The sequence below is a fragment of the Hydra viridissima genome, unplaced genomic scaffold (assembly GCF_058129835.1).
Source record: "Hydra viridissima isolate aposymbiotic clone 2 unplaced genomic scaffold, HvirCarnegie_v1 scaffold_4, whole genome shotgun sequence".
NCBI classification, from domain to species: Eukaryota; Metazoa; Cnidaria; class Hydrozoa; order Anthoathecata; family Hydridae; genus Hydra; species Hydra viridissima.
The window spans coordinates 2,689,448-2,704,549 of NW_028324303.1; the positions used below are offsets into that span (position 1 = coordinate 2,689,448).

General features: G+C 30.4%; 1 pseudogene across 1 annotated transcript; it reads left to right on the forward strand.

The window, feature by feature from the left end:
• Positions 1–272: 272 nt before the first annotated feature.
• On the forward strand, positions 273–6,520 carry LOC149889413 (uncharacterized; annotated as a pseudogene). Its single transcript, XR_016451703.1, has 2 exons — positions 273–534; positions 693–6,520. The product of XR_016451703.1 is annotated as an uncharacterized LOC149889413 (transcript).
• The last annotated feature ends 8,582 nt before the right edge of the window (positions 6,521–15,102 follow it).

Consider the following 15,102-nt stretch of genomic DNA (forward strand, 5'->3'; position numbering starts at 1 on the left):
TACTACTGACATACTTAGTCAGTTAGTTTTTTACTAAATCAAATAAAATAATGAACATTTAAACTGAAAGACTTAGGATTAGTCAGATCATTAGTCATCTGACCAGCTGTTGTTTTTTTCCCCTAGTTAACTGTTAAATTACAAAATAAGCCTTTCAATAAAAATTGTGAAACATATTCAATATATAAAAATGTTAATGATAATGACACTGTTTATCAATCAGTGTTAATTTGTGTTTATTTACAGTTTACTCATAAAAAGTAGTATCTAAAATGAGCAAGGACTTTTGTACAGTTGGTATTTTATCAAATGATCAATGCCATAAAATGGTATACACTAAATCAACTGGATTGACAGATATTTCAAGTTATTCAGAGAGAGATAGAAATTTATTATTATGGCGATCTGGTTTATCAATATTAAATGTTAATGTTAAAGTCTGTTTTCATCATGAACAACTTTTACTTAACAGATTTGCTAATTCCCAAAAGAAATGTTTTGACCCGTTTAAAAGGCATAAAACCAATATAAAAGGTAAAATCATTTGTTTTTAACTAACTATGAAACTACTTTTTACAAAGAGCACATACAATATGCTTTTAAATAGTTTAACAATTTTTTAATTTCCTTTTCTCAGTTCCTAAATCATACTTCTTAATGTTGTAGACCTTTTTTACTCTTAATAATTATAGGTGGTTTGAGAGAAATCAATATTCAACTGGCAAAAGATATGTGTTCAATTGGTGTGGTAACAACACCTGGTTTTAAAATTTGTCCTTCCTGTCGAAAAGAAGTGGTACAAAAAATAGATGATTGGTCCGCATTACAGGACCACAATGGTGAAGATGACTCTCTGGAACAAACTTTTTTTAACGAAGAGATTGAAGTTTCACAAGAAAAAGAATTTATAAACAGCAGTTTTGATATTTTAGAAATATCACCAGTAAAATTACATGGGATCCCACAACATGTCAAAAAAGCTATCAGATATTCTTAATGTTAATATAGCAGACTTGAGAAGTGAAGTTACTCAAGTACCCAATGTTGAATATCAGAAGAAAGCTGATGATCTTGATAAGTTAATATTTTCAATGCAAGAAAAACTAAAAACTGCAAACAGAAGGGAAAAGATTCAAGTTTTGACTTTGATCCCTGATTCATGGCCTTTAAATAAAGCAGCTGAAGTATTTAATACATCAAAGTCAACCATAACTAAAGCAAGGAAACTTAAAGCTGAAAAGGGATATTTGCACTTCCAGAAAAAACTAATATTGTTAGAATTAACCCAGATGTCATAGGTAAAGTGGAAAGCTTTTACTGCAATGATCAGTTCAGTCGGCAATTGCCAGGTAAAAAGGATTTTGTAAGTATATCCAAAAATAAACATGTATCAAAACGATTACTTCTTTGCAATATTAAAGAATTATATGCTGAATTTAAACTACAAAATCCTCAGTCCAAAATAGGATTTTCCAAATTTGCTCAGTTGAAGCCAAAATGGTGTATATATGCTGGGCAAAAAGGTACCCATGCTGTATGCGTCTGTACGATACACCAGAACCTAAAGCTTATGCTTAGTGCAGTTCAGCTGGAGAAAAGCTACCATGAGTTTATTGAGAAGATTGTTTGTAGTAGAGAGTCAAGGGAATGCATGGTTCATCGATGCAATAGTTGCCCTGGAATTCAGAGTGCTATCAATTATGTAACCTCAAAGTTATTACAAAATGAAAGACAACTTGAAGAGAATGTCGAAGTTTATGAAGATAAAAAAATTGAGTATAAACAGTGGACTACAACAGATAGAGCAGAGCTTTTAAGTTACACATGTACATTAGGTGAATTTATAGAAAGTCTTTGTGAGAAGCCTGATATTATAACATCCCACTCTTATATTGCTAAAGCACAAGGCAAATATTTGAATAAATTAAAGTCATCCATACCACCAAATGAAATTATTGTTTTAGTTGACTTTGCAGAAAATTTTAAATTTGTCATACAAGACGAAATCCAGAGTTACCACTGGAACCAACAACAATGCACACTACACCCTGTAGTTATTTATAAAAAACATGATAAGGGTGCTACTGAAAGTCAACCATCATCTTTATGTATTATATCTGATGACTTAGCACATGATGTTGGATTTGTTTATTGTGTCATAAAAAGAACTGTTACATTTGTACAAGAAATGTTCCCCAATACAAATAAAATCCACTATTTTTCTGATGGTTGTGCTGGCCAGTACAAAAATTGCAAGCATTTCTTAAATTTATGTTATCATGCTAAAGATTTCGGGGTGCAATGTGAATGGAATTTCTTTGCAACATTACATGGAAAGTCACCATGTGATGGCATTGGTGGGACGGTTAAAAGACTTGTTTCCAATGCAAGTCTTCAACTTCCAACTGGGTTACAAATTCAGAATGCTGAAGAAATGTTTAACTTTTCTAAAGACAACATATCTGGCATCCACTCTATTTTTTTAAAGGCTGAAGATATTTGCTCAGTTCGTAAATCTTTGACTCCCCAATTCAGTAATGCAAAGACTTTACCTGGTACAAGAAGTTTCCATCAATTTATTCCACAGGATGCAAAAAACATAAGTGTCAAAAGAGTCTCTGAGCAGGAGGAATTTAATTTAACATTCAACCTTACAGGCTCAATACAATATCTTCAAGAAATTAGAGCAGGAAAATGTTATATCTGCAAATACGATATGCTTTAGTGGGTCGGCTTGGTATTAGAAGTTGATGAAAACAATGAAGATGCCCTTTTAAAGTTTATGCATCCTCATTTACCCAACACTTTTTTCAATTGGCCCAGCAGAGATGATTGTTGTTGGGTTCCTAAACCTCATATTCTAATCATGCTAAAAACACTGTCATTTTCAACAACAAGCCACAAATACCAGATAGACGCAGAAGATTTGCCTAAGGTCCATTCTTTAATTTAACTCAGCCATAGTAGTAGTACACCATTGATAATGGATAAGATTCAAGAATTTTTAAAGAAGTATTTATCTAACATCCAAACTTTTTTTATTACTCAAATCTGTTTCATCGTTTATAAAAAAAAACTCAAAAAACCCACCTCTTATTTTTTCAACAAAAGGCTCATTAAAATATGCATTTAAAAAAAACAAAAACAAATTGATAAAATTATAATGCTATCTTAGTTCCCAGGCTACCCTTCTTGGTCAATTAAATTTTTCCTGATAGACTATAGGTGAAATACAAATCTTATTTTTACTTTGTTTCCATTGCTTTTATATAAAATAAAATTATATTCTGATTCCTCATCTTCAAAACTATTAAGGTGCAAAATTTCAGTTTGAACACATGTATGGTTTTACAATAACATGCAAAACAAAAACAACACGAAAACCAAGACAGCCGCCAAATGAAAAAAATCCTCCAAAATAGGTGATTAAGAAAAAGGAATGACCAACACATACCCACAATACTTTCAATCATTTTTTCACATAATTTTCCTATATTTTTATAACAAATCCACAAAAAACCACATCTCAGTTTTTTACAAAAGCATTCTTTAGAACATGTATTTTGATAACAAAAAAAAAAAAAATGACAAAAGAAATGGGCTACCTTGGTTAACGACCTCTTTTCTTGGTCTATTACAATTTTAGAGATAAATTATAAAAGAAAAAAAATCCTCAGTTTGACTTAGTTTCCATTGTTTTTACATAAAATAAACATTATATTCTGATTCCTCATCTTCAAAACTATTAAGGTGCAAAATTTCAGTTTGAACACATGTATGGTTTTACAATAACATGCAAAACAAAAACAACACGAAAACCAAGATGGCCGCCAAATGAAAATAATCCTCCAAAATAGGTGATTTTGAAATAACGATATCTCGAAAACCAATTTGATTACAATGCTGAAATTTTACAAGGTAATCTATGAGATGTTGGTGATCATTTTGACAAAGTATGAAGAAAATCTAAGATGGTGGGTTACTTGTCTAGAATATTTCAACACTTTCTCATGGAATACCCCTACTTTGGTTTTAGAAACTATTTTATGTAAGAAATCTTTAAGTCTCTACGAACGAGAGGCTAAAAGAGAAAATTATAAACAATGATATATATTAACTAGAAGTCAAACTTCACAAAAATTCCGTAAAAAAAAGTGAAGCAAGTTTTTAAAGCTTTTAATGCCGGTAGCCGTTTTATTTAAACTGACAATACTTCATTTTTGTTTTGCTTTTATTTATAATTGCGTCATTTCAGGCTGGCAAAACAAACCTAGGCTGGCAAAACAAACCTGGGCTGGCAAAAAATTTGCTTCACTGCGGAAGCGCGAGTTAGATATCTAGTTAATATATATCATTAATTATAAATTACGCCGCTTAACTGCAGGATTACCAGCCTCACAAATTTTTGGGTTGAAGTATGGATTTTATTCGTTCAGAAGTTCCAATTCCAAGAAGCATTTAGAAGTTCTGCTAGGGGAGGATTGGGAACACAAAGTGGCCCAGGACCAGTTTACTAATTTTTTTTTTCTGACTTTTTATTTCGATAATAAAGTCAGAAAAAATGATGATGTGTATACAGAATACAAAAACCTTCGTGAATTCGTCTACGTTAATAACCAGTTTTTAAGCTGTTAGTAACAATGATATATTATATATACTACATGTCTAACTTCGATCCGAAAAGTGAAGCCGTGGAAGCCATTTCTAAATCGGGCAAAAACATGCATTTTTTAACTTTTATTTCGCACGTCGGATATAGTTTTTGCCCTTATTACAAATGGCGGATTCAATTTGTAAACAAAAAAAGCGGCTTCACTTTTCGTCCAATAAAATCCCGCAAGTTAGACATCTAGTATATGTAATATATCATTGCTTAGTAATGTTTCGGTAACTTAATTTTATGAGGAAGTAAGTAAAATGAAAGGGGAATATTATTTTATGATTGAAGAGGATCTACCTAAAAAAACTTTTTCCTTGATTTGTTTACAAATTTGGAAGTCTTTTTACTTTTTTTTTTGAGCGGTAAAACTTAAAAGTTTTTATACTTTTACTTATATCAATCTTTTAACTTTTTATTACTTATAATCTTAGCACTCAATTTTTTTTGTTGTTCAAAATTTACATCTAACCTTTGTCCTAAATTGACAACATTTTATTTATATCGTTTGTGAAATAAATATTGTCATTATGTGTAAAAAAATTTGACTAAATGTTTCTATTAATTTTAAATAAAATCTGTTCACCCATCTAAAATTTGTCAAAAACGTTATGATACCGTAAAGAATATGATCAAAAGAATGAAATCAACAACACTTCTTTTAAATACGAACTGGAAATCTCATTGTGATGAATGCTATTGCTGTCAGCAGGTAGAAAAACTCAGTAAAGGTTTAAATGTTACTAAATCACTAAAACAAAATAAAAAGCTTTTGGTTGCCCTGGTATTGGTAAAAAAGTGTGGTCATTTTCCATGATTGCTACCATTAAAAAAAGCATTGTGACAGCATATGACTCGGAAATAGATATTGAAGAACTAAAAAATGAAATCAATCCTCATTTACAGCTTTGTCAGTAATTTATGTGGTAAAATACCAAAACAACCAGCAACTCTAAAAAAATGTGAACACTTATTTTCTTTTTTCTGTCTTGTGGAAAATATAGAGGTTAACCAACTCAATGAAACAAAAATATAAAGAGCTTATTTTACCTGAAGATTTGATTTCCAATATTAAAACAAATTCTCTTTTAATTATGTTGACTGTTGCAAAAAAGTTTAATTCAATCAAAGAATATGATTTATATATTATTCATTAGTGCATCTGCCTTGATAAATCATTATTAATAACACAATCAGCCCCATCGTTATCATCATCAATATCCTCATTTGCATCTAATTTGGTTTCATAATCATCTTTTTCAGTGTCATGATCATCAATCATGATCATCAGTCATCATCATCAGTCATCATCATTATCATCATCATTATCATCATCATCATCATCACCATCATCATCACTATCATCATCATCATCATCATCATCAATCATCATCATCATCATCATTTAACAACAACATTTCTAATTTTAATTTAGGCTTTTAATATGCATTTATTGTCAATAAAATTACTGAATAATCTAATTAGGCGTAGTTATATTCTCAATAACTGCCTCTACATTACTTAACTAGAAACCAAGATTGCTGTGGCAAAGGCATAACTATGATGAGGAAAACACACACATAGCCTTGTCAAAACCAATTAATGAAAAAAAGAGTTTTTTGTCACAGTTTGATATTATTTATCTTCTCAATTGCTATTGATGTTAGAATATAATTTGATGAATTGGTAATTTGTTTGCTTAAGCAGAGGTTTAAACAAACCAATAGCAGGAAGCTCCTTACTCTTCCAGGTTTTTTTGCAAACTGCCCTTCCTTTTGCTTCATATTCATGAACAACCTCTATGTATTGATCCAATGTTTCATCAGCTGCTTGGCAACTTTTCAATAGTCCACTATATATACATATACATACATACATACATACATACATACATACATACATACATACATACATACATACATACATACATACATACATACATACATACATACATACATACATACATACATACATACATACATACATACATACATACATACATACATACATATATATATATATATATATATATATATATATATATATATATATATATATATATATATATATATAAATTGGTAATAGATAAAATTTGAGCTTGTATTTATTGTGTTAAAAGATAAACTTGTTTTATCATGTTATATATACAAATATATTTTGAAAATATTTGAAAAACATTCTTGTATTTTAAAAATATAATGAAAGTTCTGGTATCATGTCAAATATTAAAAAGAAAAAAAAAAAAAGACTAATCACATAATTCAGTGAAAAATGTTGAAAATGTTTTAAAGAAAAAATAAACCACTCTGTTGAGAGCACATTTTTTATCTAATTTGACCAAAATTGTAACTCAAGGAAACATCAAGCTATTTAAAAAAAATTTAATCTTTCAAGTAAATCAGTAAGAAGTTGCCAAACAGCTGAAAACATTGCACAAATATGTCCTTAATCCTAAAATAGCACACAAATGTTTGTTGTAATAACAAACAATAAAGAGGCCACTTATGAATAAAAAGCAAAGTAAACAAGGATTATGAAATAAACCTGTAAGAGAGAAGTAACTTAGATAAAAATAAAAAAAAACTGAAAAACTAAACAATTCTTTCTATTGGTTTACCTAAGCAGAGTCTAAGGAAACAAATAGCAATCAAACCCAATTCAAAAGGTAAAAAATATCAAAATGTAAAAGAAAAAATATATATATGTATGTGTGTGTGTATATATATAAATATATATATATATATATATATATATATACACATATACATGTATATATATACATATGCATATATATATATACATATATGCATATACATATATACATATATGCGTATACATGTGCGTGTGTGTGTGTCTGTGTGTCTGTGTTTGTATGTGTATTTACAAGAAGAAAAAATTGATCTGATAAAATAAGATCTGATAAAAGTGTTAAATACCGTAAAAATTCATCTATATTTAAAAAAAAAAAATTAATTAATTTCTACGCTCAGATAATTAGATTATGTGTTTTTGATATAATTTTTATCTTATTTGAATCATTTTCTTATGCAACTAAGATATGCTTATCATGATTTCAGTTTTAGAAAGAATTTAAAATGTTGATTAATATCGAAACATGTAAATAATCAGTCAACAAATTAAAAAAATTCGTTGCTATGGCCATTATTAAAACTTGAATTCTTTTAAGTTACTACTGCGCTTGCGTATAATAACCTGTTGCTTCTGAACGACCGTGGCTAATATAAACTAATTATTCAGTGCAGAATTAGTTAATAAAATTGATTTTAACATACATAATTACAATGCATAATATATTATATAAACGAAAAAATAAAACAATTTAGCAATGATCATTGCTTTTACTTATCTTTTGTATCAGGCTTTTCTTTTCTTTTTTTTATACATTTTGATTTTTTCTAAATTTCGAATTTGAGTTTTCTTTTACGTTTCGTAACGTCACTTTCAGATTAATTGTTTTCATTTTCACCACCGTAGAGTTTATTCAAGTGAAAATTATACATTATTTTACGCCGCTAAACTGCATGATCCGTGTAATCCTGCACTTAATGTGTTGTATAAATTGTTAAGCAACAAATAGTATGAAAACAAGATAAAGTCGATTAAATTCTATCATTTTCTTAAAAAACATTTTTATACAAATCTAGTTACGTAATATTTTACGTAATAGCATCACTGCTTTCGTGCAAGATCAGTAAACCCTTAATTAGCCCTTATTGCAAGATCAATAAACCCTTAAATTGAAAATATTACTGTCAGCCTACTGCCGGTCGATCCTGCAAAAATTTAGATTTTTGGAGTAGCGTATGTAAGTAACTACTCCGAAATTCGTAAAATCTCAAATCTGGAGTTACAATGTTAACTATGATGCTTGTATGTTTATGTGTATAGTAATGTTTATAGTATGGTTATGTTTATAGTAATGGCTGCAATAACCTAGTGATAGGTTCTGCAGGGATACATTATCTCTGTTTCAGCATTGATACATATTATTATTATTATATTATTATGATCTCGATGGCTACACCATTTTTAGAAATTTTACTACGCAAAAATTCTAAAAATGGTGGAGCCATCGAGATCATAGTTAATATAACTATGATCTCAATGGAGAGAGTTTTACTTGCTGTTATAAAAATACCAATATTCTTAATTTACAAACGTCATCAGAGCATCAGCTTTTAAATGACAGCGTGTACATCAACACAAAAAACTTTAGTATAAATTTAATGACTTACCGTTTTAGCATAAATAGATTGGCTTGTAAATAAAAAAAAAACAGGGAATCAACATTGTAAATGTAAACAGTAAAATCTTGATATATAGGGGAATGGTGCCTATGATGGCATAGCGCCTATGATGGCATACTGGTCATATTTCCAAAAATATTAGTTTTGGTGCGTAAGTAATTAGACCAACATGTGTATATTAGCAATTCATTACTTCTGGTAAAAATTCGTCCCTCTGTCATAAATAATGCTTTTGTAATCAACAAACATAAATTTTCGCATGCGATGTTGTAGTTTTAATGCCCTCATATATTTAGGATTACAATTTTATTATACATCATACAGAAGTGAAATTTTCATGCATTTCATCTGCAGGCTTTGTACATTAGAATACTTATTTTAATGCTGTGTGTAGAATAAGATAGACACAGCTTGTTTTAATAAATATGGTGACTCTTTCCTATGATGGCATACCGAGGAGTTGCCATCATAGGAAAGCTTGCAAAATGAATTGAAAAAAATCCCTGAAATAAATTTTTATGCTCTTAAAAAGATGATCAGGCTAAGAACAAAGATGAAATACGAGAGTTTGAGAAACCAACACATTTGGAAATGAGATCTCCCCCATCAGAAGCTTCCATATGCATTGGATCTTCTGTTCAATGAAAGGATAAGATCTAGTATATAAAAGTTGTGTCCGGTGCCTTTAGCAACCCCTAAAATCGAATTGAAAAGGGCACGAAAACGTGGAAAAACTGGACCTCTGAATATCACACCGGACATTCCAGAATTAAAAGATAAGGCAAAAGAAAAAGATAACAAAGAAAAGGAAAAATTAGTTAGAAAAACAAAAAGAAAGACGACTGTTGAAGAAAAATACTGCAGTGAGGAGATTAAAAGAAATAATAATAAAAAGAATTTCGAATCTGATACAGTATTTTTGTATTGTTATGAACTTTATTCGCTGTCTTGCTCTAAAGAACCATGGATTTGTTGTCAAAAATGCAGATCTTGGTGTCATTGTTTATGTGCAGACATTAAGAGAAGTAGAAAAAATTTTATATGTGAACTATGCTTACAGACCAAATATTTAATATTAATTTTGTTTTCTTGATAAGTTGTGTTTCCATTAATAAAAAACAAAAAAAATTCTTGTTTGTCTAATTTCTTTAAAGTGTGCCATCATAGAAGCAGTTAGTTTCCTATGATGGCATACTTGTATTTTTTTTTTAATGGTATAAACTTATAAAAAAACAAAATAGTAAAAATTCTAAGATTTATTATTATTCTGCATGCTAGAGGGAATACACCCATGTCAAAAATTATTTTTTAAGTTTTCAGGTAATGACTCAGAGAAACGTTAAAGTTAAGTATGCCATCATAGGCACCTTTCCCCTATTTATATATAAATAATATATAATCGTTATTAATAATTGATCACCACTGTTTAGGAAAACCGTTCGGGCTTTAACTGTTTGTCAGTTAGAGAATCTTCCAAATGATCAACGGACGGTTCTTGGACACGCAACGTTCCTGAAACATTTTTGTCACTGACGTCATCATAACAATTATAACAATTGTCTCTTCAAATTGAAAAATTATTATTTTATTTTTTTGTCTTTCGAATCAATCTTAGCTTAGTTGATAGTAATAAAGAGATAATTGGTTATGATTTTTTCATGTCATTTTTTTTATGAATTTCAAATAAGTTACTCAATGAGTGAACCATTGGCCGTAATCACAGCCTCAATTCTGGGCCTGAACCTCTTACATGTTGAATGTGAATTACACTGCTTAATGACGGAGGCTCTCAGAGCTGCAATAGTGTTGTGGAGGTGATCCATGGCCAGACAAGTTCTTCTGAGATTTTAATTTACATATCTAACAACTCTTTTGGCCTTGACTTCTTTAACAGTGAGGTGCCTTTTGGATCTAGCTCTAGACTTGGCTTTCAGATCATATTTAACAACATTTTTGATTGTATGCTCACTCACTGAGAGTTCCTTGGCCGTCTTCCTCATGAATCGGACTGGGTTGCGCTGAATTCAACCTTTGATTGTTCTAATAAGCCTTAAAGTCCTCGCAGTCTTTGTATTATCACTTCCTTGTTTCCTCTCTACGCAACCAAACTTTTTAAATTGAGTTGAAATATCATACACAACTCGCTTAGCCATCCCAAGTCTTGCTATGATATCCTTGGACGTAACACCAAAGAGATAAAGGTCAATGACAATCTTATTTTTGCCATAATAAAAAAATTGTTTTTTACTTTATTGCTTTTTTAAGTACGAATCAAAGATTCCAAAAGCATAAATCAAAGCAATAATTTCTACGAAAAAATCTTTAAAAGGGGCGCCAAGTTAGTGCAGATTTTAAGGTCTATGATGTAAACTGAGAACTGGGTCAACAACGAAGAAAACATGTCTTTTCTTCAGTTGAAACAAGAGATCTTTCAAAAACAATTGTTGCTCTGGTTATGATTTTAGAACGATGTTCGTATAAAGCATCTGCGTCTCGTTATTTTTTCATTCGAGACGAGGATATCCGGGACACAATTTTTAAATTCCGAAAGAAAATTCATTTATAACTTTATTCCGGGACAGTTTATTTGTCAATTTTTTCCGGGACATTTCTCGTCTAGTTATGCTTGTTCCGGTTCATATCGAGAAAAAGATTCCGAGACGCAGACCATTAGTTCGTATCACATTCAACTCATCAGTTACATATTTCTAATAATAAAAACGAGCACAAAGAACTCTTTTACATTTTATCACTTCTGTGATTTTCAGACTTTGAGAAGTATGAGAATTGAAGAACGCCTTATCCCATCTTGAGAGAAGTCTGAATTACCACATGAGTTTTCTAGATTTTATCAGCGAATAGTTAAGACTTCCGTTAGGACTGCTTAGAATGGTTTGCACACGAGCATTCATGCCTTTACTTTTATGATCAAATAGACTTCAGTTTTGTATAAAATTCCAACTCTAAATATTGAAAATGTTTGCTTTTTTATGGTTTTCAAAAGATGATCCAGCTTCAGATTGTAAAAACACCATTTAAGGCTGCTGCACAGTGTATCGCTTCATACAAGCTAGGTGGACAAAAGTCATATCAAGAAATCGACTAATTGAAAATATTTTCACAATAACAGTCCTACATTAGTAATAACTTGCGGTGTTAACTATGAAAAACATTACAGAGCAATGAGCTATAAGCAAATAAAGAGGCGTTAAAATGTAATTTAATTTTTGAAAAAAATTGATTAAAAGTTTACAATGGTTGCATTAACATTTAACAAGAATTAATGAAAGCAATCATTTTAATGCAGCGATGGATTTTACTTTTGAGGGTAAGTACTATTTAATTACATTAAATATTTTATCTAAAAGTTAAGCAATATGTGTTAAAATATGGTTTAAAAAACTGGGTTAAAATTGTAAAATATTTTTTGGTTTTTAATTTTTAAATTTATACAACTTTTTGTATCCACATGTATCCAAGCTAATTTATAAACAGTGTATAGCTAAAGTCCTAAGGTGTACAACAAAGAAAAAATTTTCACCACATAAATCCACAATTTTTTGTTATTAAATTTCATTTAGATCATGTGCGCTTTTTTTCAAAAATGGAGTTGTTTGAAGAATGGCGAAGACATAATCAAGAAGAAAGAAATTCTCGTTGAATGGATTTTATTTTGCAAAGATTTTGTGTTACTGATGTAACTGATGTGACTAGAGATTCTGAGAGGTCTTTGCAGTTAAAAATTTCATGTATGGCTTCAAAATTCGCAAAAAAATGGTCTGCAGCACATATGATGATGGACCGTTTTTTAAACAAAAATAAAATTTGGTTAGAGGGGGCATATGTAGAATTTAAAGTAAGTATATACCAGAAATGTACTTTTTCATCATCTGGAGAAATTCAAGGACGACTAAAAAAGAACTTTGAAGACTCGTCCTTTAAAACCAAAAAGCGAAGGGTTGAAAACTTAGTAAAATCGCAAAGTGTAACTGAGTTGACCACAGCTGCTGAAGTAGCATGCCGTGCGTTGGGGCACAGAAACCAAGCTACTTTAATCAGAAAAAGTCTGGAAACATCAGAAAAAATTAAATCAAAAGACTTTATTTGTGGGGGCAGGCAGTTAAATCGTGACGAGGCATTAGCTTATTACATTGACTCTAAATGTACAAGTCATTCTTATAAACAGACGAGAAAGTGGTCTTTAAAGGCAGGGCATATATTATTTCCATCTTATTATAGTCTATGCAAGTCGAAAAAGTTATGTTATCCATTAGATGAACATATTTCTGTTACAGAAACACGTGCCAAAATTAGCCTACAAGCTATACTTGATAAAACTACTGAACGCCTAATTGAAGCCCAATGCAAAGTTCTTAAAAGTATTGCTTTTACTACGCCATTCACACTAATTAGCAAATGGGGATGTGATGGGAGCTCTGGTCACAGCACATACAAACAGAGATTTAAAAACTCTGATGCTACTGATGAATTTCTGTTTGTATTTTCATTTGTTCCGTTAAGACTGAGTGACGGTCAAAATATTATTTGGCAAAATCCACGACCTTCATCCACGCTTTATTGCCGACCAATTAAATTAATTTTTTCAAAAGAAACAAATATTTTAACTACAACAGAAACTAACCAAGTTTTAAAAGAAGTTTCTCAACTTGTTCCAACATCTATAAGACTCAACGAATCTCAAGTTTTTGTTAAACACAACCTAATACTATCAATGATAGATGGAAAAGTTTGCAATACCTTGACTGACACAAGTTCCCAACAAAAATGTTACATATGTGGTGCGACTCTTAAAATGATGAACGGTGAACTAAAAGACTTAGTTGTTAAAAAAGAACATTATGGTTTTGGTCTGTCTACTTTGCATGCGTGGATTCGTTTTTTTGAGTGCATGCTACACATTAGCTATCGTTTAGATATAAAAAAGTGGCAAGTTAGAAGCGATGAAGATAAATTTAGTGTCTAAAAACGTTCAGAAGATATCAAACAAAAATTTAAAAAGCATATGGCTCTTATTGTAGATAAAACAAAACCTGGCTTTGGGAATACAAATGATGGGAACACAGCTCGCAGGTTTTTTATGAAGCCAGAGTTGAGTGGCAAGATTACGGGTTTAGACATCAATCTCATTAAAAATTTCAGTATTTTATTAAGAACACTTTCCTCTGGCTATGATATTAACTATTATGAATTTGAAAAGCTTTGTTCTGAAACCAGAACTCTTTATATTAATTTGTATCCGTGGTACTATATGCCTGTTACTGTGCACAAAATACTTGTACATAGCACGGAAGTTATAAAAACATGCCTTCTTCCAATAGGACAACTGTCGGAAGTGTCTCAGAAGCCCGCAATAAAGATTTTCGTCGATTCCGCGAACACCATACAAGAAAAAATTCACGTATTTGCACAAATATAGATTTGCTCAATACGCTTTTGGTAACATCAGATCCTGTCATTAACTCACACAGAGAATTGTCAAGTAAGAAAACTGGTAAACTACAGTTGGAAGTTTTGAGTTTAATTATCCCACCTATAATACCACCACAGCTTGATGAAAATAGAATTATGTGTAACGATGAAGATTATTTAGAGTCCGATTCATCGGGTACTGAAAGTAACAATGATTCATCCGATAATAATTAATTATTAATAAAATATTTTTTTATTTTACGTAGTGTAGTGAGTATATTTTTATATTTTGTATATTTGCAGTGAGTTTATTTTTATTTTAGGCAAAATTTTATTACATTACTTATGTGTTATAAAAGTAATAAAATATCGTCTTTTTTACAATAAAATTAAAAAAAACAAAACTTTTTATAGTAAAATAGACTTTTTGGCACCCCTTTAAGCTTAAACGCGCGGGGTAATTTGGCCCCTGCCTCCCCCAGGCTACCCAACTGCATAACTAATCAATAAAACACCAAAATATTGTTTAATACATTCTTAGGAATGAAATTACAAAGCAAAATGTTTTTGTCCACCTAACTTGTATGAAGCGATACACTGTGTGCTGGTAAGATTTACAAAAAAAAAAAAAAAAAAAAAAAATTAGCAATGAAAATTTGTTAAATCGTAAAATTTCAAGGTTAGTTCAACTACTACGCCACAGCATTAAAAAAGAAACTTGGTGAGCTTAGAAACAGAACGCAAATA